The 25,337-nt window shown below is 45.1% G+C and overlaps 1 protein-coding gene across 5 annotated transcripts in view; it reads right to left on the bottom strand.

The window, feature by feature from the left end:
* The window catches only part of FAM168A (family with sequence similarity 168 member A), a 175,761-nt gene that overhangs the window by 37,927 nt on the left and 112,497 nt on the right, over positions 1–25,337 (bottom strand). The window lies entirely within an intron of this gene.

The raw sequence follows: 25,337 nt of genomic DNA, 5'->3' as shown, positions 1-25,337 counted from the left end.
AAGAGAGAGAGAATGCAGTGATTAAAAGCAATAAAAGGATGACAGGTCAGCAGGGACTCAGATTCTGCACCACCTCCTTACTTTCTGCAAAAGGCAAGTAAACATAAAGACATACAAGCAGCCCCTTACCTGACAATTGCCCCCGGTTTCTAAAATACTCCATGTGCAAAAAAATGAGGATTTAAAAAAATAAATAAATTATGACACCTGTATACATCTTTTCAACCCTAACAGTTCTCACAAGTGGTCCGTGATAACCAAATCAGAATGTTTGGTGAAGTTTTCTCTTAGGGAGAAATAGCAGCTGTGAAAAGGGATTTTCATTAGGACTGAGCAGAGGGGGAAAGCATTAACTATCCCATTTCTTCCCTCCATATCCCCCTCACAAATATACACACACCATGGTCCTCAAGTTGATTCCCACCCACCCCCAAAAAAGTCAGGGGTCCCTTTACCTTTACTGTGATTTAAAAAACATCACCAGATACAGGAAAACAATAATACACTTTACATATAATTTGTTTTGGCCCGAAGGAATCCAGAAAACCAGGTGCCGCTGATAGTATTCAACCATGCTGGGGGGGGTGTTCTTCAGGGTCCCTGCCCCAGTTTACAACATACCCCAACCATTGATGTATTTTTAATCCTTGTTGGGAGCTGCCCAGAGTGGCTGGGGAAACCCAGGCAGATGGGTGGGGTACAAATAATAACTGATGATGATGATGATGATGATGATGATGATGACTGCTGCTAAAGCCCTCAGAGGCAAAGGATGTTGGAGGCTGGGGGGGCGGGCAGAGAGAAGAAGCAGTTACAGTGGTGCCCCGCAAGACGAACGCCTTGCCAGACGGAAAACCCACTAGACGAAAGGGTTTTCCGTTTTGGAGGCGCTTCGCAAAACGAATTTCCCTATGGGCTTGCTTCGCAAGACGAAATGTCTTGTGAGTTCCTGCGGGTCCCCCCCCCCTTTTCCTAAGCTGCTAAGCCGCTTATCAGCTGGTCCGCTGATAAGCCGCTTATCAGCTGATCCGCTAAAAGCCGCTAAACGCGCTAATCCGCTAAGCTGTCAATGGGCTTGCTTCGCAAGACGAAAAAACCGCTATACGAAGAGCCTCACGGAACGGATTAATTTCGTCTTGCGAGGCACCATTGTACAAGGAACTCTTCCTGCTGCCAGAACAGCCCCTCATCACCAGCCCCCATTGCCAGAATCATGGATAGGCAAACTAATAAGGCCAGGGGGCGAGATCCGGCCCAATTGCCTTCTCAGCCCCCTGCTGAAAAAGTTTGCTGAGCCAGATGTTTTCAGTCCCAGTGCTGAACTAGTGTGGCTCCTGGATCTGCTCCCCTGGAAGCAGCAAAAGGGTCATATTGTAGGGGGACAGACGATGCTCTTCAAAGTCTTCTGCCCAGTCCGCCAGCAGTTCTTCCTGCCCAATGGCCAAAGCACTTTTCAGGTGAGTAGACAAACCCCACGTCCTATTAAAATGCAGCCACTGGATGACTAGGAAAGCAATCACCCGCCCCACAGAAGTGCTTGCAGGATGTGACCCCTCTTCTACCCAACTCCATGGGCGCCCTGAGTAGCTATGGGATGTGTCTGGGATTTTTGCCTCCCCTTTATAAATTTATGAAGCTTCCTCCTCGAAGTTAATTAGAATCATCTATTTCAACAGTCATTACCACCGTGCTGGAATAAATAACTATTTGTTCCAACCTCTCATTTTCATCAGCGTTGCAATTCTGCTACTAAATCAGCTTAATTAAAAATGGTTGCAGTTAATGCCGGAGACGCCAACGATTCGCTAATAGTATGTAAAGCCCATGCCACTGAGGAGGCTGTGGGGTGTACAGGATTCTGGCAATCAAACGTCTCTTTTGAGTGTTATTTATAGAACCAGCAACGGCACACAGAATTCTAATGAGGACGCAGCCAAGTCAAAGGAAGAAATGCACACTTGGCTTCTCGTGCGAACGCTCTTGACTGTGGATTTGGGGGGGGGGCGGTTCTTTTGGCTGCTTCTTTTTTTAAAAAAGGAAAGGCAAATGCACTGCCGCGATGACTAATTCGCTGCTGTCTTTTTACTACACATCACATCCATCTTCCTCGCCTTGAAGCGTTTCGTAACAGAAGTGCCCTTTAGATGTTACCGCAGTGGCGCGAGAGCCTTTCCTCCCAGGGCTCCTTCCCTGACGCCACTGCAACGTCCCAGTGAAAGTGAAGCTCAGTTGCGCAGGGGCCTTAGGACCTGGTTTGCCACCCTCAATATGGCTGGGTGGCATCTGCCCGGGAAGAAGCGGAACAGCTGAAATTGCCGCAAGCCGAATCCACAGCAGAGCTGCGGCTGGAATGGCCAAAGCCCTAGAGCGCTTGGGACCACGGAAGATCGGCTCACCTCTTATATACCCACTGTACTCTGCAAGTGAGGGCCTCCAGCAAACAATGGAGGTTCGCTTCAAACAATGTGGGAATTGGGTCAATAATAATAATAATAATAATAATAATAAATTTTATTTATACCCCGCCCTCTCCAGCCAAGGCAGCTAACAACCAGCTCAGGGCAGCTACCAACCAATAATAAAAACAAGCTGAATGAATACAACTTAAAAACAAGCTTAAAGTACAACATTAAAACATTAAAATGCAGACTCATCACAGGAGGAGAAAGGAAAAAAGAAAGAGGGGGAGGGAATCAGATTGACTCCAAGCCAAAGGCCAGGCGGAACAACTCTGTCTTACAGGCCCTGCGGAAAGAAATCAGATCCTGCAGGGCCCTGGTCTCATGAGACAGAGCGTTCCACCAGGCCGGAGCCAGTGCTGAAAAGGCCCTGGCTCTGGTTGAAGCCAATCTAACTTCCTTAGGGACCTCTAGGGTGTTGCTATTTATGGACGTTAATGTCCTCCATGGGGCATACCGGGAGAGGCGGTCCTGTAGGTACGAGGGTCCTAGTGTCATGGCGCCTAGCCTTTGGAACTCCCCTCCCCTTGAATATTAGGCAGGTGACATCTCTGTTGTCTTTTCAGTGCCAGCTGAAGACCTTTTACTCTCAGCAAACCTCATAGTAGAGATCTTCCCTGCTCTGCATCAGTATTGGGTTTTTTTAAAAAAAGATGCTTGAAAGTTTTCTCTTTTTTTAATGTGTTCATCGCTTTATTGCTTGTTGTCTGCTGCCCAGGACTCCTTTCAGAGAAAGGTTTCAGAAACACTCTCTACTTGGCCTTGATACCTAATACACATATTTTTTAACACACATCCTATTTTGGTGATTGTTGGTTGATTTAAACCGGGGGTCAGCAAACTTTTTCAGGTGGGGGCTGGTCCACTGTCCCACAGACCTTGTGGGGGGCCAGACCCACCCTCTCCCCAAAGCATCCCCTCCCGAAAGGACTACCCACCACTGCCACTCACGCCGCAGCCGCCTTGTCTTCAGCAGCCAATCAGAAGGCTCCACGCCGCGCCAGTTTAGCACGGGGACTGACCTAGCGGGTGGCAGGGTCCGCAAGGTTCGTGGGCCGGATGAATGAGCTCGGCGGGCCGCATCCGGCCCGCAGGCCTTAATTTCCCGACCTCTGATTTAAACTGTGTTGAACTGGGTGGTTTAAATTGTTGTAAACCACCCCTGCATCTTAGGGCAAAAGGCAAGCGATAAGTTAAATACCGTATTTTTCGCTCTATAGGACACACTTTTCTCCCACCAAAAATTAAGGGGAAATGTGTGTGCGTCCTATGGAATGAATGCAGGCTCCTTGGCTTCAGCGATAGCAACGCGAAGCCTCCGAAGCGCAGAGGGAGAGCTCCCCCCGTGCTCCGGAGGCTTTGCGTTGCTTTCGCTGAAGCCGCCTGAAGCCCCTGGAGCACAGCCCCTGGAGTTCGCGCTGTGCTCCGAAGGCTTGCGGATAGCCGCATGAAGCCTGGAGAGTGAGAGGGGTCGGTGCACACTGACTCCTCTCGCTCTCCAGGCTTCGCTTCGCTGGAGAGGCGCTGCACAGTTTTCCCTCTCTGCGCAGCGCCCCTTCAGCGAAGCGGGAGGAGAAATGGAAGGGGCTCCGTTTCTCCTGCCGTTTCACTGAAGGGGCACTGAGCAGAGAGGGGGAATTCCCCCCCCCTGTTTCCCCCCTCCTATGGTCCGGTGCATCCTATAGAGCGAAAAATACGGTAATAACCCCCTCCACCACGTTACAGCAGGGTGAGCTGCTGCTGACCAATCTCTGGCGTCCAGCTAGCGCTTGCTAGTGTGCTTCAAATGAAAGACGCAGGAGATACACAGACAGGACCTTTACAACTGGCAGAGTCACATGCAAGCAACTGCAACATGTGGAGCAAAACAAAAGCAGAGACGGTACCCAGAGATGCTATCGCACATAGCGAATCGGGTGTAATTACTTTGGTAAAAATAGGTAAGCGAAAAGCCAGCCATGCTGACATGAAATCAATTCTTCTTCCCCTGCATTCGTCTTGCTTTTCGGTTCTCAGGGGCCGTTCACCCATTATTGTTTCGAGATCTGTGTCAGAAAGGAAACTGACCGACCCACGGCACAGGGCAGCAGACAACTCCGTGAGCTCAGATGCTTGAACCTGGGTCTCTTGTTCAAGTCCTACACAATCTACTGTATTTTTTGCTCTATAAGACTCACCTTTTCCCTCTTAAAAAGTAAGGGGAAATGTGTGTGCGTCTTATGGAGCGAATGCAGGCTGCACAGCTATCCCAGAAGCCAGAACAGCAAGAGGGATCGCTGCTTTCACTGCGCAGCGATCCCTCTTGCTGTTCTGGCTTCTGAGATTCAGAATATTTTTTTTCTTGTTTTCCTCCTCCAAAAACTAGGTGCGTCTTGTGGTCTGGTGCGTCTTATAGAGCGAAAAATATGGTACTCCCCAGCATAATGATGTGAAGCTAGAGAGAGAACATGCCATTATGTTTTTATTGTAATTTTACTAGTGTTAGCCACCCTGAGCCCGGCTCTGGCCAGGGAGGGTGGGGTATAAAAATTATTATTATTATTATTATTATTATTATTATTATTATTATTATTAATATGAGCCATTCAACAGTGGGACGGTCTCCCTCAGGAGGTGGTGGACTCTCCTTCCTTGGAGGTTTCTAAGCAGAGATCGGACGGCCATCAGTCATGGATGCTTTAGCTGAGATTCCTGCATTGCAGGGGGTAGGACTAGATGACCGTTGGGGTCCATCTTTACAATTCTATGATTTTATCCTCTATAGACATTTAAAACTCTGTATGCGTGCATACACAGCTGGCTCCCCTACAGCCCTGTGAATGGCAAGACCTCAGAATCCAGAAAGATTGCCCATTAATTGAGTCAACCTTTGAAGACGGAGCTCTCTTTCAAGCTGGAATTTAAGGCTGCTATAAATAATGTTTGTTTATCTCTTTCATCTACCTGTTAAATCTGTGTTGATTCGCTCAACATGAAAGGATTAGAAGTGTGCAAAAGACTCCATCCTTTTGAAGGAAGTGTAAAGGGAGAAGCAAAGAATGCAGCTGTTTCTGAAGCCTAGGCAGATAATGAGCGCATTAAGTCTTTCCCTTTCTCCCCTGAACCCATTTTGATTCTAATCAGCCCAAGAACTCCCATCAGCCAGAGACTGCAAGGAAAGGGACCATCAGACAGCACTGCTGAGATTGTACGTTGATGACCTGCACAGCTTTGATCCACACCATTTCCCTCCTTTTTTTTGTTTCATTTTCTCTGTCGGTGGAAATTATGCCTGTACAGTCAGGGGTCTACAGTGGTGCCCCGCAAGACGAACGCCTCGCAAGACGGAAAACCCGCTAGACGAAAGGGTTTTCCGTTTTGGAGGCGCTTCGCTAAACGAATTTCTCTATGGGGTTGCTTCGCAAGACAAAAAAATCTTGCAAGTTCCCGCAGGTTTTTTCCGCTTTTTACCCCCCTTTCCTAAGCCGCTAAGCCGCTTATCAGCTGTTCCGCTGATAAGCCGCTTAACAGCTGATCGCTAAAAGCCGCTAGACCGCTAATAGCGCTAATCCGCTAAGCTGTCAATGGGCTTGCTTCGCAAGACGAAAAAACCGCTAGACGAAGAGAATCGCGGAACGGATTCTCTTCGTCTTGCGAGGCACCACTGCACTTTACTATCCGTACTCCAGTGCAGTTGTGACAGTGGTCCCCTGCCAACCCTGAAAGCCAGCATTGGGGATGCAAGCCACCTTCAGAGCAGTATCCCTAGAGCAAGCACACCAACATGAACCTGGTTAGCACTAACTGCCTTCTCTTCTAACCACAAATACCATATTGCCCCAAATATAAGCCGCACCACAAATAATAATAAATAAATTTTTATTTATACCCCGCCCTTCCTGGTTCAGAAAACCGGGCTCAGGGAGGCTAACAACCAATTTTAAACACTTAATTGATGCTACAAAAAAAAAAAAGCATAAAATACAGGATAAAACGTGAATAACAATAAAATAAAAAATCATTTTAGGGGGGAAATCCATCCAATAAACATTAGATGACCACCAGGGCTAGCTGGCTAAATTAGTCCTGTTTGGGCCAGCAAGGAGACCAGGGGAGAATTAGCTGTGGGATCCCAGAGCAGGTAATCTTCATAAAAAGGGGAGGGGGGAAGGAAGGGGAATAAAAGATCAGGCTAAGTTCAAATTCAAAGCCAGGTGGAACAGCTCTGGCCATGCGGAAGGAAGTTAAATCCTGAACGGCGCTGGTCTCGTGGGGACAGAGAATTCCACCAGGTCGGAGCCATCACTGAAAAGGCCCTGGCCCTGGTGGAGGATAGTCTGACATCCTTAGGGCCCGGGACCTCTAAACTATGATTATTCATAGTTATTCATTTGACGGTTTGGAGGAGGCTTGGGAGCCGCAGACGGGACGGAAGCCGTTGCCCCACACTGCTTTCTGGAGGGGGGGAGCCATGTCACTTTGCTGTCGGCCTTCCCCCTTCTCAGCCGGCAGACTGGAGGCTTAGGAGTGGCGGGAGGGCTGCGCCATTGCCCCGCGTTCCCGGGCTGCTCTCTGGGGGGAGCTGCGCCACCTTGTCGCCGGCCTCACCCCCTTCCCCCCAACAGCTCAGGGGAGGCTTGGGAGTGGCAGGCGGGCTGCGCGCCACTGCCTCATGCTCCCAGGCTTCTCTCGGGGGCGGGGGGGAGGGGTGCGCCGCGCTTCTTTGCTGGTGGCATAGGGTCAGAAATATAAGCTGCACTTTAACTTTTCACCATAGGAATGGGGGGGGGGGGAGTGTGGCTTATATTCGGGCCAATACAGCAGCAAAATCTGGTTCGAGTTTAGCCTTAGGAGGGAATCAAGGATTGTGTGTGAGCACAGGAATCCTGAAGCAGAGTAGATTGGGCAAGTCTGAGGACCAACATCTCCTCGTTGTTGTTTAGTCGTTTAGACGTGTCCAACACTTCGTGACCCCATGGACCAGAGCACGCCAGGCACTCCTGTCTTCCACTGCCTTCCGCAGTTTGCTCAAACTCATGTTGGTAGCTTCGAGAACACTGTCCAACCATCTCATCCTCTGTCCTCCTCTTCTCCTTGTGCCCTCCATCTTTCCCAACATCAGGGTCTTTTCCAGGGAGTTTTCTCTTCTCATGAGGTGGCCAACGTACTGGAGCCTCAGCTTCAGGATCTGTCCTTCCAGTGAGCACTCAGGGCTGATTTCCTTCAGAATGGAGAGGTTTGATCTTCTTGCAGTCCATGGGACTCTCAAGAATCTCCTCCAGCACCATAATTCAAAAGCATCAATTCTTTGGTGATCAGCCTTCTTTATGGTCCAGCTCTCACTTTCATACATCACTACTGGGAAAACCAGAGCATTAAGTATATGGACCTTTGTTGGCAAGGAAGTAACCTGCTGGTACAGGACTCAACTGCTTGGGATGTGCTAACACATTCTGCAAAAGCTGGGTTCATACTGTGAGTGGATTCCCTGCTCTGACTGCTCTTGTGTCTAATTCCATCCTGGTTCAGAGCAACCCTCCAGCACGGGAAAGGGAAAGAACAGAAGTTAGGCCTGTCAAAATGTAGAGCCCTGAAATTCAGACCCCATCCTCGCCACAAATGAAGTATAGACAACACATTGGTAGTCTGCAATGCCTCTTCTTCAGAAGAAACTCAATTGCAATATAACAGCCTGTTCCACTGAAAATGTCAGGCAACTGCTATTTAGCATTGCAGCATGCCATACGGCAGGCTGTAGGAGCCAGCACACCCTCCCTGAAGTCACAAATTGTTGTCAATCTGGCAGGGGAAACATGCATATTCCTCAAAACAACTGTGGGCAAATTCTGCAATTATAAAACAACATCTCTGTGCATCAAGAGCAGGGTGGTCATATCCTCACAGAGGAAGGTTTAAAAGACCACCTCACCATTTCACCTGTAGGTGTTTAATTTCTGCACCCTAATTAACTTCAGACGGTCCCTATGTTATTTTGGATGGTTCTGGACTAATACCAGCAGAGCAAATTGCTCTCAAATCCATTAGCTTTCGACAAAGGCAAAAGCAGATGGAGCGTGCATGGAATATTAGCAAAACCAGTTTTAGAGTGTTAAAAAGGCTTAATGCTTCTCTCCTGGGTCCCTGGGCCAGAATCAAAATGATGCTTCAGGGAACTGGGGAATTTACAGTATCTCGACTGGCAAAGCTGCACAGCTGTGTCTGCAGAAGAATCCAGTAAAAGTAAAGTCTAATATCATGGGCTGGAATAGTAGGAAGCCGTTGCTCAAAATAACAGAAGTCACAAGTATTAAAATACCAACATACGTAGATGACTGTTAATTTTGCATTTGTTCATTTTAAAGTTTTAATTAAAACAAAAATTTAGTCACAAAGGAATTGTTACAGGAATTCTAAGGTCTCACATATACATAAATCATATGTTCATAAATCTACACAGCAAATACATTCATAAGTATATAAACCACATATCTGAAATAGTACAGGAGAGCAATCCTGTAGGCATTTTGTAGGTTATTCCTTTCCAGGGGTCAGCAAACTTTTTCAGCAAGGGGCCGGTCCACTGTCCCGCAGACCTTGTGGGGGGCCGGACTGTATTTTTTTGGGGGGGGGGATGAATGAATCCCTATACCCCACACATAACCCAGAGATGCATTTTAAATAAAAGGACACATTCTACTCATGTAAAAATATGCTGATTCCCGGACTGTCCGTGGGCCGGATTTAGAAGACAATTGGGCCAGATCCAGGCCCCAGGCCTTAGTTTGCCTGCCCATGCTTTAAACCGAGTTGAAATGGGACCATTTGCCAATTTGCTCAACTCCACTCACTCAAAATACAGAAAGAGAACAGACATTTAAGAATTAGCAAACACCTTGGTACACACTGAAATTATGACCTACTGCAGCTGATTTTAAATCACTCTAAGCTGAGCAAAAAGTTTAAATCTGCCGCTGCATGTAAAAGTTGGAGGGTGGGTGGATGGATGGAAACACTGAAGCTTAGGTCAGAAATTAAAAATCAGCCTTAAAATCTCGAACTTTATATGAATTTAACCAGATAAAGGCTCGATTTTTAACTAGATGACAACATTAGGTAGGGTCTTCGCCTGAAGGATTCCAAAGGTGGTTTTCGAAAGCACAAATAAAGTGAGGGGAAAGCAAAGGAAACCAGTTTATGAGGATGACACATCCTGCCCCAAAATATTTCTGACTTCTCTTTACTGTAGTTCAGCCTACCTGTCACCTGAAGTTATGCTGCCTGGATTCCCACTGACTAGTTTGTTTCCCAGCCTGCAGTTCACTCATGCTTTTAAACCCTTTAATGATTTCATTGCTTTTATTATGGATGTTAGCAGCCTTGAGCAGCTCTTGTGAAATGGAAATACCGGTATATGTTAAGCATCTCTTACTGGTACAGAACCTGGTTGACTTAGGATATTCATGGATAGAAGCACAGACCTTGCAATGTATGGTAAATGCAACTGTATGGCACCATCAAAAATCTGGATAGCTGCCAAGTTCCACAAATGCAATGTTACCAAAAAAAATAATAAAAAAAAGGAATACAGCAGAAACTCCCCAGTGAAATACACAAAACACATTTTCAATTCCCATTCCTTCAAAAGGAGTCCACAGAAGAATTTACTGGTTAAAAAATAGGTTGCTTTTCATTGTTCCTTTTGTAATATTGATTTTATAAAACAAAAAACAACAAGACAATAATTCATATTAACATGGCCCAAGATTCCAGCCTAAAGCAGCCCACTTGGGCACAAATGCCACTTTAAGAAGAATTACAAGCAGAATGATTTGGCAATCCATAATACAGTTTCTCTCAGAAACAGGCAACAGTAAATCCGCGAGGTATAAAGGAATAATTATGGCGACATGCTGGCTGCGTCATTTTTACATAAATCTTCATCAAGGCACATGTCTGAGGACAGTAGAAATTATAGTGAATCATACTTCTGCAATTAGAGGGTTTTTAAAAACCATTTCTTCAGCTTCTGAATTTCCTTTTAAGCTGCATTTATTCACAGAGTCATGAACGATTAAATGGTCAGAAGTCAAAACCCACCTATTAAATTAAATGGGAACTTTGGCCACAAAACTCAACTGTTTGGCCTGAGTCTTCCAACACACAGAAGACAGAACGCAACCTGAAGACACACAAACCACAACAGAGGACCCTTGATATACAGGCCTATTTGCACAAGCAAAATGACACTGAGGGCCTTCTGGCGGTTCCCTCACTGAGAGAAGCCAAGTTAGAAGACATCTGAAGGCAGCCCTATTGAGGGAAGCTTTTAATGTTTAACAGACCACTGTATTTTAATACTTTGTTGGAAGCCGCCCAGGGTGGCTGGGGAGACCCAGCCAGATGGTGGGGTATAAATAAGATTTATTATTATTATTATTATTATTATTATTATTATTATTATTATTATTATTATTATTATTATTAGCACCCCTGTCCTCAGTATAGCATACTCTGGATTTCCCCATTAGGGGCTAGGACGGGCTTCTCTTTGTCCTACAACAGAGGCCTGATCATGATGGCATTAAAATAGTGCATATATATATATATATATATATTTGCTTTCGTAGATTTTCACGGGTACAGGAATGCAGGTTTTGGTGTCCTCGGGTGTCTTCCCGTGTAAAAGTTGGGGTGTCTAGGCGACGTTTCGACGAGGTCTCACTCGTCATCTTCAGGCTGGTGCTTTCGGCTTCTTGTTACTGGAACAGAGCAGGATCTCAGTGTTTGAGTTCCTATAAATACTGTAGAGGGGGTGTGGTGTATAGCCTCCAATGTTCTGGGCAGAGAGGAAGTTCCCAGGCTAGTGTGCCTTTTCTTCTTTTGTTCCTTAATTACTTGAGAGATATCTTGAGTGATTTCTTGAGTGATATCCTGAGTACCACTTAGGTGGGTCATTAGGTGTGGATTAGTTGTTAAAGTCTTTGTGTCTTGACCTCTTGAACTTTGTGAAGAGTTTTCCTGAGAAGATGGCTGTACTGTACTTAGTTGTGCTCTGGCTTGGCTTCGTGTATAGGGGCGAGCTGTGGTTTTGTGGCTTGTGTCAGCCAGATCTGTGTAGGGATTGCAGGGGGGTGCAGCATCCGGAGGTGCCACCATGGATTGGCTACTGGATGGTGTCTGTAATTCATCTGTGGAGAGGGTCTGGGTTTGGGTCTGGTGTGGTTGATTGGTGTTGGCGTTCTGTGTGCCTCTGGATCTGGTGTCAGTTTTTGTGGGGAGGGCTAATTTCAGATGTCTGGCAAGCGGGATGTGTCGTCACGCTTGTTCATGTTGTGAGGGTGTTTCTCTATCTCGATGGCTTCCATGATTATTCTCTTGTGGTGATGTTCCGTGTTAAAGAGCAATTTGGAATCTGCAAAATTAATTTCGTGTCCTGTTTCTTTCATGTGTTGGAAAAGAGAGGAAGTTTTTTCTTCTACTTCCTCTCTTTTCCAACACATGAAAGAAACAGGACACGAAATTAATTTTGCAGATTCCAAATTGCTCTTTAACACGGAACATCACCACAAGAGAATAATCATGGAAGCCATCGAGATAGAGAAACACCCTCACAACATGAACAAGCGTGACGACACATCCCGCTTGCCAGACATCTGGAAATTAGCCCTCCCCACAAAAACTGACACCAGATCCAGAGGCACACAGAACGCCAACACCAATCAACCACACCAGACCCAAACCCAGACCCTCTCCACAGATGAATTACAGACACCATCCAGTAGCCAATCCATGGTGGCACCTCCGGATGCTGCACCCCCCTGCAATCCCTACACAGATCTGGCTAACACAAGCCACAAAACCACAGCTCGCCCCTATACACGAAGCCAAGCCAGAGCACAACTAAGTACAGTACAGCCATCTTCTCAGGAAAACTCTTCACAAAGTTCAAGAGGTCAAGACACAAAGACTTTAACAACTAATCCACACCTAATGACCCACCTAAGTGGTACTCAGGATATCACTCAAGAAATCACTCAAGATATCTCTCAAGTAATTAAGGAACAAAAGAAGAAAAGGCACACTAGCCTGGGAACTTCCTCTCTGCCCAGAACATTGGAGGCTATACACCACACCCCCTCTACAGTATTTATAGGAACTCAAACACTGAGATCCTGCTCTGTTCCAGTAACAAGAAGCCGAAAGCACCAGCCTGAAGATGACGAGTGAGACCTCGTCGAAACGTCGCCTAGACACCCCAACTTTTACACGGGAAGACACCCGAGGACACCAAAACCTGCATATATATATATATATATATATATATATATATATATATAGCTATAAACACCGACAACTGGGAAACACTTGCCTGCGAGCGCTCCAGTTGGAGAACAGCCTTTACCAGAGGTGTCATGGACTTTGAAGACACTCAAACTCAGAACACAAGGGAGAAACGTGCTAAGAGGAAGGCACGCTTGGCAAATCCACACCGTGATCAACTCTCACCCGGAAACCAATGTCCCCCCCTGTGGAAGGACGTGTGGGTCCAGAATTGGCCTCCACAGTCACTTACAGACTCACTGTTAAAACCGTGTTTATGGAAGACAATCTCACTCGGCCAAGAGTGATCGCCAAAAATATATCAAAGCAATGCAGGAACCAGTGCAGTGGCCGAATAATGGCTTGAGGCCTTTTGAAACCTATTTTGATGACCACGGCGACAAACACCTGCACTCTAAGTTGTTCATTCTGCATCACAGGCAGCACCTGTTGAACCCAACATTTAGAACTGTCGCTTAATTTCATGTCTCTTCCCTCCGTTTTAAAGTTCTTGCATGCAGCCTTCTAATTGCTTTCTCAACATATCCAGTATAATCTTCTCTCCCTGTTGTTGCAAGGATTATGGAGAAATAAAAAGATAAAGCTATGTTTTATTAATATGGAAATCAGAAATTAACTTCCAGATGAAATGCTGAGACTCTTCTGCTCTTGCACTGCTCCCCCCACCCCTAGTCTTTGGAGGATTATAAATATGATGGAGAGTAATAAAAAGAGTCTTGAAGCTAACTAGGCAATCTAAACTGAGAACGGTACATTCAGAAATTCTTTTCAAGACAGAAAGGTAATACAAAACAAAAGGAACTGGCATAGGCTGGTGTGGCATTTTGCCTGAAAAATCTCTATTCAACATAATAGACTGGCACCCAGGGAAGCTCATGAACTCTGGGCTTCTGATCAACAACTCTCCATTAGTCCTCTTCAGCATAAGCTCTTCAGTTGCCATTTACTATACAATTGTTTCTACAGATCTGGTCTTTTTTTGTTGTTGTTGTTGTTGTTGTTGTTTAGTCATTTAGTCGTGTCCAACTCTTCGTGACCCCCTGGACCAGAGCACGCCAGGCACTCCTGTCTTCCACTGCCTCCCGTAGTTTGGTCAAATTCATGCTGGTAGCTTCGAGAACACTGTCCAACCATCTCGTCCTCTGTCGTCCCCTTCTCCTTGTGCCCTCCATCTTTCCCAACATCAGGGTCTTTTCCAGGTAGTCTTCTCTTCTCATGAGGTGGCCAAAGTATTGGAGCCTCAGCTTCACGATCTGTCCTTCCAGTGAGCACTCAGGGCTGATTTCCTTCAGAATGGAGAGGTTTGATCTTCTTGCAGTCCATGGGACTCTCAAGAGTCTCCTCCAGTACCAGAATTCAAAAGCATCCATTCTTCGGTGATCAGCCTTCTTTATGGTCCGGCTCTCATTTCCATACATCACGACTGGGAAAACCAGAGCTTTAACTATACGGACCTTTGTTGGCAAGGTGATGTCTCTGCTTTTTAAGATGCTGTCTAGGTTTGTCATTGCTTTTCTTGTTGGGCATATAAGCTTCAAAAACCCCTCCAGAGGAAATAACTTTCTTCAACACTTACTGAACACGGCCAGTTTTTGATCTTAAAATGCTACGAAGCCTCTAAGCCAGGGATAGGAAACTTGTCTCTCTCCAGATGTTGCTGGGATGGAGCTGGAGGGAGCTGGAGTGCAACAACATCTGGATGGCCACAAGTTCCCCAACCTTCCCTCTAAGTCAGTGGTGTCCAAACTTTTTCCAAAGAGGGCCAGATGTGATGAAGTGAAGGGCCGTGAGGGTCAACCAAAGTTGTTGACCTTTTGTTAGGATTATAAGATTAAAGTTGTTGAGCTTTTTATGATTTTACCCCAACGTTTTTGAGCTTTTTTTAAGGATTAAAGTCATTGAGCTTTTTTGGGATTCAAATTGTTGTGGTTTTTTTAGGATTGAAGTTGTTGTGTTTTTTTTTGGATTTTACCCCAGGAAATAAACTGCCACAAGAAGAGCCGGATTAAACCAGCAGGCTGGATTAGGACCCCAAAACAGACTTTGGACATGCCTGCTCTAGGTAATCCTGCTGGAAGGAGACCTCTTTCTTCCCCAGGAAGAACAAACATTCCTACTCTGCACATCTCTTTTTTTTTTATAATAGATTTTATTAAAGTTTTGAAGGTTACAGAAAGAAAAATAGAAAAAGTTAAACAGACAAAGCACAAAAAAACCCCAAAAACACCCCACAAATCCAACCTTTACATAACTTTCTTTCCTTTGCTTATTTCCTTGACCTCCTCACACCTCCCTTTTTTGTATTCTAGTTCAATTAGATATTTCAGCAAATCCTTTCCATCTTTGTTTTTATCCTAAAAATTTATCTTAATATACTATAATTTTACATTCTCCTCTTTCACTAATTACCAATCCATTTTTACTTAATCCTTTATAACATTTCTGCTAAAACCACATAGCTTCATTCCAACATCCTTCTAACATTCCTTAATTTTACAATGTTTCTGTAGATAAACTTTAATTTTTTTCCAATCTTCTTCCACCGACTCTTCTCCCTGGTCTCGGATTCTGCCAGTCATTTCCGCCAGTTCCATGAAGGCCATCACCTTCGCCTGCCATTCTTCCCGGGTGAGTAAATCTTGTGTCTTCCAATACTTTGCGATAAGTATTCTTGCTGCTGTTGTCGCATACCTACTCTGCACATCTCTTTGAAGGTGGAGAACCTGCTAGATCTATCATGGCAGCAGTTCAGGTCTTAATGTTCAACAAGAGGCAGGTGGTCTCTCTCTCTCTCTCTCTCTCTCTCTCTCTCTCTCTCTCACACACACACACACACACACAAGCATTATATTCCTTTTTAATAGGAATGTGAGTTCTAAGTTCATATCTCAAATTCAGAGTTGCTGTTAACAAAAACTCTCCAGTTAAAGCAAGGGTCACTAAGCTTTCGGGGCCTTTGGGCACCCCTGCAAACTGTTACTGGCACCAAACACACCCTGCAACCAAGCACACAACACAACCTATTATGCTGGCTACAGGATGCTTATTTCAAGACCAATTTCATTGGTGGGCAGGAGGACTGCGTGGGTGCCAGGGAAGGCCCCCCGAAGGGTGCATGGGTGCCCATGGGTGCCGAGGTTAAAGGCACTCACATAGTAAAGCTGGGAGAAATCTCTGCCTGAAACTTTGGAGAGCATTTGCCAGAGAGCAGGCAGTACTGGGCTAGAGGGACTAATGATTTGACTGTGCGTAAGGCAGCTGTGGGTTAAACCACAGAAGGTCAGCGGTTTGAATCCCTGCGACGGGGCGAGCTCCCGTTGCTCGGTCCCTGCTCCTGCCAACCTAGCAGTTCGAAAGCACGTCAAAAGTGCAAGTAGATAAATAGGTACCGCTGTGGCAGGAAGGTAAACGACGTTTCTGTGCGCTGCTCTGGTTCGCCAGAAGCGGCTTAGTCTTGCTGGCCACATGACCCCGAAGCTGTACGCCTGTTCCCTTGGCCAATAAAGCGAGATGAGTGCCGCAACCCCAGAGTCGGTCACGACTGGACCTAATGGTCAGGGGTCCTTTTACCTTTAAGGCAGCTTCAAACATACCCTGTGCTGTAAAAACAGTAGTGCAATCAAGCAAAAGGAACCCATAGAGCAAATTGCATGAATACTCATAACTGCTGATCTGGCATCTGCATGCATTTAAAGTTACTACATTATTATAATAACACTGCTTACTCTCTTGTTTTTTCATTTCCCCTCTGGAAATCTCCTTTCACATTATCATCATGTTGTGGCTGTTGTCGTCGAACTTTTGCACCAGAGTCCCAATCTGGCCATCAGCAGCCATATAGTACAGTGGTACCTCGGGTTAAGTACTTAATTCGTTCCAGAGGTCTGTTCTTAACCTGAAACTGTTCTTAACCTGAAGCACCACTTTAGCTAATGGGGCCTCCCGCTGCCGCCACGCCGCCAGAGCACGATTTCTGTTCTCATCCTGAAGCAAAGTTCTTAACCCGAGGTACTATTTCGGGGTTAGCGGAGTCTGTAACCTGAAGCATATGCAACCTGAAGCATATGTAACCCGAGGTACCACTGTACAGGACCCCTGACAGTTAAGTCCAGTCGCAAACGACTCGGTTTGCGGCACTCATCTTGCTTTACAGGCCAAGAGAGCCAGCGTTTGTCCGCAGACAGTTTTTCCAGGTCATGTGGCCAGCATGACTAAGCCGCTTCTGGCGAAACCAGAGCAGTGCACGGAAACGCTGTCTACCTTCCCACCAGAGCGGTACCTATTTATCTACTTGCACTGGCATGGATTCAAACTGCTAGGTTGGCAGGAGCAGGGACCGAACAACGGGAGCTCACCCCACCGCGGGGATTCGAACCGCCGACCTTCGAATCGGCAAGCCCAAGAGGCTCAGTGGTTTAGACATATAGTACTCATAAAACAAAACACTATCAAAAAGATTCACACACATTAAAGGAAAACCACCACAGAAAGGTAATGGCAGAATTAAGAGAGTTGCTCACCTCAAAGACAAGAAAATTCCAAGAAAGCAAAATCAAAGGGTAATCTTGATTTAAGGCTAGAATTCATGAGTAGTTTAAAGCTTGTGTTAGAGGCATTGCAAAATTTGGAAAAGAGAGGGGAGGGATCCAAGATGCAAGCCATAGTTTTAGTACATCGTAGCTCTAGGCGCTGTTCCCCAATTTTCTTTCTGAATTCAAACACTTTATGGAAGAAAGAAGATGTACAGTTTGGACAGAAGACCTACAGGATAAGTCAAAGCTGGTAAGATGTCGTGTGGAATTCTGCTCTTCTTCAGTACAGTAGAGCTTTCAGAGTAGTTTCCTTGCATTATACTCCGCGTATAGTTGCTACCACAAAGGCAATACAATCGAGATGCAGGTTACAAAAAGCCTCAAATGTCAACATTAACCTGCAGTAAAAACTTGCAACAAAGGCAACTTGCATCTCCAGTCCAAGCCCTTAAAATCAGGCAGGAAGCAAAAAAAAATTAGGTGTATTTACAGGAGGAAATAAGGTAATCTATACTTTTACAGTATAGCCATGAATACCTCCTTCATCCCCAGGCCCTTGTCCATGAAAGCCAATAGGTATTCGTGTGTAAGGGGAAAATAAAGATGTATTTTAAAATCTGCATTTTTAATGAAAGTGTCACCAAATATTGGAGGCAGTTTTTAACTGAATCAAAACCCACATGAGTATTCCATGATTAAATTTAGTGGGTGTGAAATTTCATTAGGTTGCTCAGTTTTAAGCAGATTGGATAATTAATTCTGAAGGACAGAATTTGAGAGGGGGAAAATAATACTGCCATGGTTTTTTTTTTATCTCACTTCCAGCCTTCCGCCATCTGTGACATTATTCCCATTCATGTAATACATCAGTGTCTCACAGCTTGGTCTTTGATGAATTTATAAAGAATGTGACCTTATCAATCAAGGGAGGTTAACGGCTTCTAAATGCTGATAGATAGCCAAGAGCACACGGCCAAATCCTTATGACCCGTTGGGTAAAAGTTGACACTGAAGTAGAAAACTCTGTATTTCATTTAGTTCCAACTACAGTACAAAAGAAAAAGGAAAGGACGACAGGCTGGAAACTTAAGGAGGCAAATAGAATGCATATTAATAAACTTATTATTAGTTAACAAAATTAGCTGTTGCAGAGATAAGCAGAAGTCCCAGCAGGACCAAAAACCACCACTAGTCTACATCAATGCATATTTTCTCTTGTGCCCTGCTACCAATATGTACCAAACTGCTTGGTGCACTACTCATGAGTTCTGTGTCTGTGCATGGAACAGATTTTCTAGATCAACCTTCTCCAACATGGAGCCCTCCAGATGTTTTGGGCTTCCATCAACCCTAACCATAGACCCTGCATGTCTGGCGTTGATGGTAACTGAGAGTTCAATATTTCGTTTTCCTCTCTCTCTCTCATAACATCATGTTAGCCACTGTGAGAACAAGATGCTGGACTAAATGGGTCTTTGGGTTTGGTTTCAATACCTATAATTAATATATTAACAATACAATGCAAGGAGAGTCTCGTGGATGCTCATGCGCATGGAGAAAAATGACTCCAATTCCTAACTATAACTTTCCACTGGGAAGAGCCCAGGGCTGATGGAATGGTTAAAATGAAAACAGTTTCTTTCTTTTTTTAATAATAATTTTTATTAAGTTTTACAAATATTTTTTAACATAGCATCCATCTTGCATATACTGTATTTTTCACTTCATAGGACGCACTTTTTCCCTCTTAAAAACTAAGGGGAAAATTCTGTGCATCCTATGGAGCGAATGCAGGGGGGAGGCAGGCAGGAAAAGCCCCCAAGAGCTGCAAACAAGCTTCAGCCGGGAGAGGCTGCGCAAGGCTAAAGTAGCCAAGGCAGTGAGCGCGATCCATCCCGCTCGCTGCCTTGGCTTCCTCTTTAGCCTTGCGCAGCCTCTCCAGCCGGGAGAGGCTGCGCGGGGCTAAAGAAGCCATAGCCGCGGGCAGTCTCTCCCTGCCGGAGGGGCTGCGCATGGCTATGGCAGAAGCCAAGACAGCGAGCGGGATGGAGGCTGCGCGGGGCTAAAGAATCATAGAATCACAGAGTTGGAAGAGACCACAAGGGCCATCGAGTCCAACCCCCTGCCAAGCAGGAAACACCATCAGAGCACTCCTGACATATGGTTGTCAAGCCTCTGCTTAAAGACCTCCAAAGAAGGAGACTCCACCACACTCCTTGGCAGCAAATTCCACTGTCAAACAGCGCTTACTGTCAGGAAGTTCTTTCTAATGTTTAGGTGGAATCTTCTTTCTTGTAGTTTGGAACCATTGCTCCGTGTCCACTTCTCTGGAGCAGCAGAAAAAAACCTTTCTCCCTCCTCTATGTGACATCCCTTTATATATTTGAATATGGCTATCATATCACCCCTTAACCTCCTCTTCTCCAGGCTAAACATGCCCAGCTCCCTTAGCCGTTCCTCATAAGGCTTCGTTTCCAGGCCTTTGACCATTTTGGTTGCCCTCCTCTGGACACGTTCCAGTTTGTCAGAAGCCCGGCTGCTCTTTGGGGCTGGGCAGGGGAATAATATTTTTTTTCTTGATTTCCCCTTCTAAAAACTAGGTGTGTCTTGTGGTCCGGTGCGTCCTATAGAGCGAAATATACGGTAATATATAAAAACCAATTGGCCATCTTGGCCTGAGACTTCCCTCTTCCTTTCTTGTTTTCACTCGGATATTGCATTTTGTTAATATTATTATTACCCTTAAATCTTATTCTTAGATAATCAATTAAAAATAATACTTAATAGTAAATGATACATTTAACCTTACAAAACTTCTTGGAAACCCACTAACAATGTTAATTGTTGACAATTGTCTTTCAAATACAAACAAAAATTTGCTCCAGTCTTTCAGAAAGGTCTGGTCCTGCTGGTTCTGAATTTTCCATGTTAATTTTGCCAACTTGGCATAGTCCATTAACTTCATCTGCCACTCTTCTTTCATCGGAATCTCTTCCTGCTTCCATCTTCGGGCCCAAAACGAAAACAGTTTCTGACCTTCCATGCAATACAGTAGAAATACCTGTCAATATTGGCCAGTGTGGTGACTTGGATGAAAAGAATTTGAGGAAAGGTGCTGTCGTGATATCTTAGGAAACATGGTGTCGGGGAACACCCTACGATAAGCCCATTGCTTAGTGAGCCGACCAAAGCGGAGCTGGACATCATTTTCTTTGTCTCTGTTTTGAATTTAGCCTTAGCACTGAGCAGATGTGGGCTTCCTTCTCTAATTAACAGTATTAATAATCGCTGGGAGCTGAGCTGCAACAGTAAGCAGAAGATCGTGTCTGCAGTGGTTTTCTGCAGCTCAAGGAAACGACAGAGTCATGGGGCTATAATCTCCTGGTTCATATTTGCTGTTGCATCACTTAGCACCAGTAATTAGGAAGGGGTCGGCCAGCTCTACTTGCAATGGAAGCTTTTCAGATTGTGCAAATGTCGACACTGGGTTAGTGGCCATGCATTCATGAGCACTGTGTGTAAAATAATTGACTGGTGCTTCTCCAGATAAACAGTAATGTAATAGCTTATTATTTGTATAATGTCTTGCGTGCGGCAGAGTTTCTTGTACGCAGCAGTAATTCAGCTCAACATTCACAGCGGAGTGAGGGTGAGGAAGAGAGTGGACACTTGACCCTGTCTTTCTGATCACAAGCACATGGATTGCCAACCGCAGTTGACCAGAACGTGGCACATTCATGGGCTCTTTCCCTTCCTGCAGCTGAGAACTGGAACGCGTTGGTTGAATGTGCAGCTTAAATCTCCTGGATCGTGGCCTCTATTTCAGATTTTTAACCTGAAATCCTTCAAGGTGAATTTACAGTTACAGTGGTACCTCAGGTCAAGTACTTAATTCGTTCCGGAGGTCTGTTCTTAACCTGAAACTGTTCTTAACCTGAAGCACCACTTTAGCCAATGGGGCCTCCTGTTGCCGCCGCGCCGCCGGAGCACAATTTCTGTTCTCATCCTGGAGCAAAGTTCTTAACCCGAGGTACTATTTCTGGGTTAGCGGAGTCTGTAACCTGAAGCGTATGTAACCTGAAGCGTATGTAACCCGAGGTACCACTGTAAATGGGACATGGGGTTTAACTAGATCTGACAGTTGTTTTTTCTGCTTTGAGTTCCATGATGGAAGAAAGGCAGGATATAAATGGAATAATAGAAAACAAACAGTCGCTCATTGACTGGGACAGAACAAGCTAACTAACACTGGTGCAGACATCTCCAGAATCTGGCTTTTACAATGACTTGTGGATTTTTGCAAGTCCTCTGTTTCCGCAGCATCTTTAGCTGTAAAAATCAGGTTAATCATACTTGCCCCACAGTGTCCCAAGGAAGCTGTGAGATGGCATATTACGATTATAAAACTGCCGTAACACCTGCGGTATGTAAATTTAATAAATAATAATAATGTCATTGCCTGTGCTTTTCATATATTTTATATGATGAATTACATCCACCTTGAATGATGAGACTTAATCACAACGTAAAAAAGTAATGAAAGCAGAAGACTCTTAAATTCCTGTACAATACTCTCTATAAAAGCCAAGTAATCTTCCATAAAGGACTATTCAATAGAAAGGCATTTAATGAAAATAAGCACCAAAAAATGCTAATGTTGTGAATCTTGCAAAGGTGCACAGCCTACTCTTTCATGTAGGAACACATGAGGACGAAGTTTTCTATGAACTATAAAACGTGCCCAAATTGACACGGCCCAGCTTGATGAGTCATTTGCATGGAAATTTAAATAGGAAACTGAAAAGGTCCCATGCTGCAAGGTGTCATATCAACAATAAAACACAGCTGATGCTTCAAACAAAAAGTAGCAGTAACGTGGAAAAAGCGTGTTGTCACTCAAGCTGGCTCCTTGCTAGATGACTGAAAGGTAACCAATTTATCAGCCACTTTCAAAGAGTCATCTAACATGAACCAGGGAATTCTAGGTCTGTTAGCACAATTGTCTTATCTCAGGATAAGCACTGTAATAATTATGAAGTATACAAAAGAACAAGTCATGCCAAGGATTAATCAGCCCAACTTCTGAAAAGGGAAGTCCTGCCCCACCAGGATTCTAGAATTTTTTAAAAAAACAAACTTTGTTCATGGAAGATTCAAAGCTCTCCACTCAGAATTAATTAGTTCAAGGTTTTAACCTTTAAAGCCCTATACAGCCTAGGACCCCCGTACCTACGGGACCGCCTCTCCTGGTATGTCCCACAGAGAAACTTACGGTCTTCAAACAAAAACATCCTGGAGGTCCCAGGCCACAGAGAGGTTAGGCTGGCCTCAACTAGAGCCAGGGCTTTTTTGGCTGTGGCTCCGATCTGGTGGAACGCTCTGTCACAAGAGACTAGGGCCCTGCGGGACTTGACATCTTTCCGCAGGGCCTGCAAGACAGAGCTGTTCCACCAGGCCTTTGGTCAGGGCGCAGCCTGACTCCCTCCTTTGGCAATCTTCACAGAACTCTAGCCAGTGGTTGCCATCAATTTGATTTGAATTTATTTTATAATGAAATGATTTTAGAATGCCGTACTATTTTATTGTTGTTAGCCGCCCTGAGCCCGGCTTCGGCTGGGGAGGGCGGGATATAAATAAATTTTATTATTATTATTATTATTATTATTATTATTATTATTATTATTCAAGAGTTTTCTCCATCCTTGGTTGGTCTCTCGTCTTAGTGGCCTGGACTTGAGGCATACATGGAGTGGTAGCTTTCAAATCATTTCCCCCCTAACACTTACAGTTTGTGCAGGAGGTGACATTCAGTGAAATTTTAAAAGCCATCTTTGCTTTTAAAAACAGGATAAAATCACTGGCCGGGGATGTGGTTTTGTCTTGGGCATGGCGTTTCAAAGCGAGTGTGGAAAAGAAACACAGCAAATCCAGGGCTTATCCTGAAAGCTGTTTGGAAGCAAAGTAAATACCTTGCTAAGAAGGAAAGGGGCTCTGCTTCTAAGGCACGCACACATTTGAAGGGCCCATTATGTTGATGAAGGAAGCATATATTGTTTGCTCAATGCTGATTTGGTTAAGCCTTATTTCATCCGTCTAAGCAAGGCGGTATGAAACCTCTTATCCAACCTATTAGGATGGTCTGAGAAACCTAACGCCTCTATTTAAGAGTGAAATTGCTTTGTTAGAAAGCTTGAGCACTACAGACATATTCTTTCCTTAAAGACCAGTGAGGCATGGAGAAGGAAGAGTACTTAAAGAAGGAAAAATAGAGTGCAAGAGGCGCTTGGATAGTTAAATAACATTCTAACACGCACACACACACAAACCAAGACAGGCTTTGTTACTGATTTTCTTATGAAGGTGAATTCTGCAGCTGTGTCCCAGCATTGCAAGAAGAGCCAGTCATGTCTTGGAGAAAAATATACGTGACGTGATCCAGTCAAAGTTAAGCATTTGTCCCATTGATTCTAGTGACAAAAAATTAACCACATATCCGATCTGCACCACGGAAATCAACCTGACTTTAAAGTGCGTACCTTCAGCAAGGCCATACCCAGGGCTGCGAAATGGAAGGTGGCGCAAGCTGGTTTTCTGCTGCTTCAGAGGGCAGGACCCGAACCAAAGGATTCAAATGGCAAGAAAGGAGATGCTGAATGAACATCAGGAAGAACTTTCTGGGGGTAAGAGCTGTTCCACAGTGGAACGATTCCCTTGAATGATGGTGGACTCTCCTTCCTTGGAAGTTTTTAAACAGAGGTTGGATGCCCCTCTGTCATGGATTCATTAGCTGTGATTCCTGCATTGCAGAGATTTTGACTAAATAACCCCTGGAGTCCCAACTCTACCATTACAGTGGTACCTCGGGTTAAGAACTTAATTCGTTCTGGAGGTCCATTCTTAACCTGAAACTGTTCTTAACCTGAAGCACCACTTTAGTTAATCGGGCCTCATCCTGAAGCAAAGTTCTTAACCTGAGATACTATTTCTGGGTTAGCATAGTCTGTAACCTGAAGCGTCTGTAACCGGAAGCATCTGTAACCCAAGGTACCACTGTATATGATAAAAAATATCTCCCATACAAATGAGCCACAGCAGCCCAAGATTCACAACTGATTTGCCAGCATCTTATCTAAACACTGGGCAAACATGACACAACTTCAATACGGATGAAATACAGTGGTGCCTCGCAAGACGAAATCCGTTCCGTGAGGCTCTTCGTATAGCGGTTTTTTCGTCTTGCGAAGCAAGCCCATTGACAGCTTAGCGGATTAGCACTATTAGCGGTTTAGCGGCTTTTAGCAGATCAGCTGATAAGCGGCTTAGGGCTTAGGAAAAGGGGGGGAGGAGGGGAAAAACCTTGCAGGAACTCGCAAGACATTTTCATCTTGCGAAGCAAGCCCATAGGGAAATCTGTTTTGCGAAGCGCCTCCAAAACGGAAAACCCTTTCGTCTAGCGGGTTTTCCATATTGCGAGGCGTTCATCTTGCGGGGCACCACTGTATCAGGTGCAAGGCAGGTCGAGTACTGTATAGCACAGGGGTCAGCAACCGTGGGCTAGTCCACCGTCCCTCAGACCATGTGGTGGGCCAGACTATTTTTTTGGGGGGGGGGAGATGAAAAAATTCCACAAATAACCCAGAGATGCATTTTAAATGAAAGGAGACATTCTACTCATGTAAAAACCCGCTGATTCCCAGGCCGGATTGAGAAGGCCATTGGGCCACATCTGGCCCCTGGGCCTTAAGTTGCCTACCCCTGGTGTAGAATATAATTTCTCCCAAAGTACAAACCAGAACCTGTACTTAACCCTTTACCGGAAGATAGCCTCAGCATGAGGTGAACTAAGTGGCTGCCTCCAGAGCTGAATCTCAGAGGCTGTCAAGAGGGGTGGAGTGGAAGACTAACAGCTCTGGCCCATGGGTACAATCCACTGGCAAGTTCTATGCAAGCCCTTGTAAATTCAAGCACATCTGTAAGATTAGCACAAGGACGGTGGGGTCAGAGACAGAACATTCAAATGGCACAT

The sequence above is a fragment of the Podarcis erhardii genome (genome assembly GCF_964252035.2).
Source record: "Podarcis erhardii genome assembly, chromosome: 4".
In the NCBI taxonomy this organism is placed as follows: Eukaryota; Metazoa; Chordata; class Lepidosauria; order Squamata; family Lacertidae; genus Podarcis; species Podarcis erhardii.
Note: the sequence above shows the minus strand (reverse complement) of the source record. Positions and strands in the feature narration are given on the sequence as shown.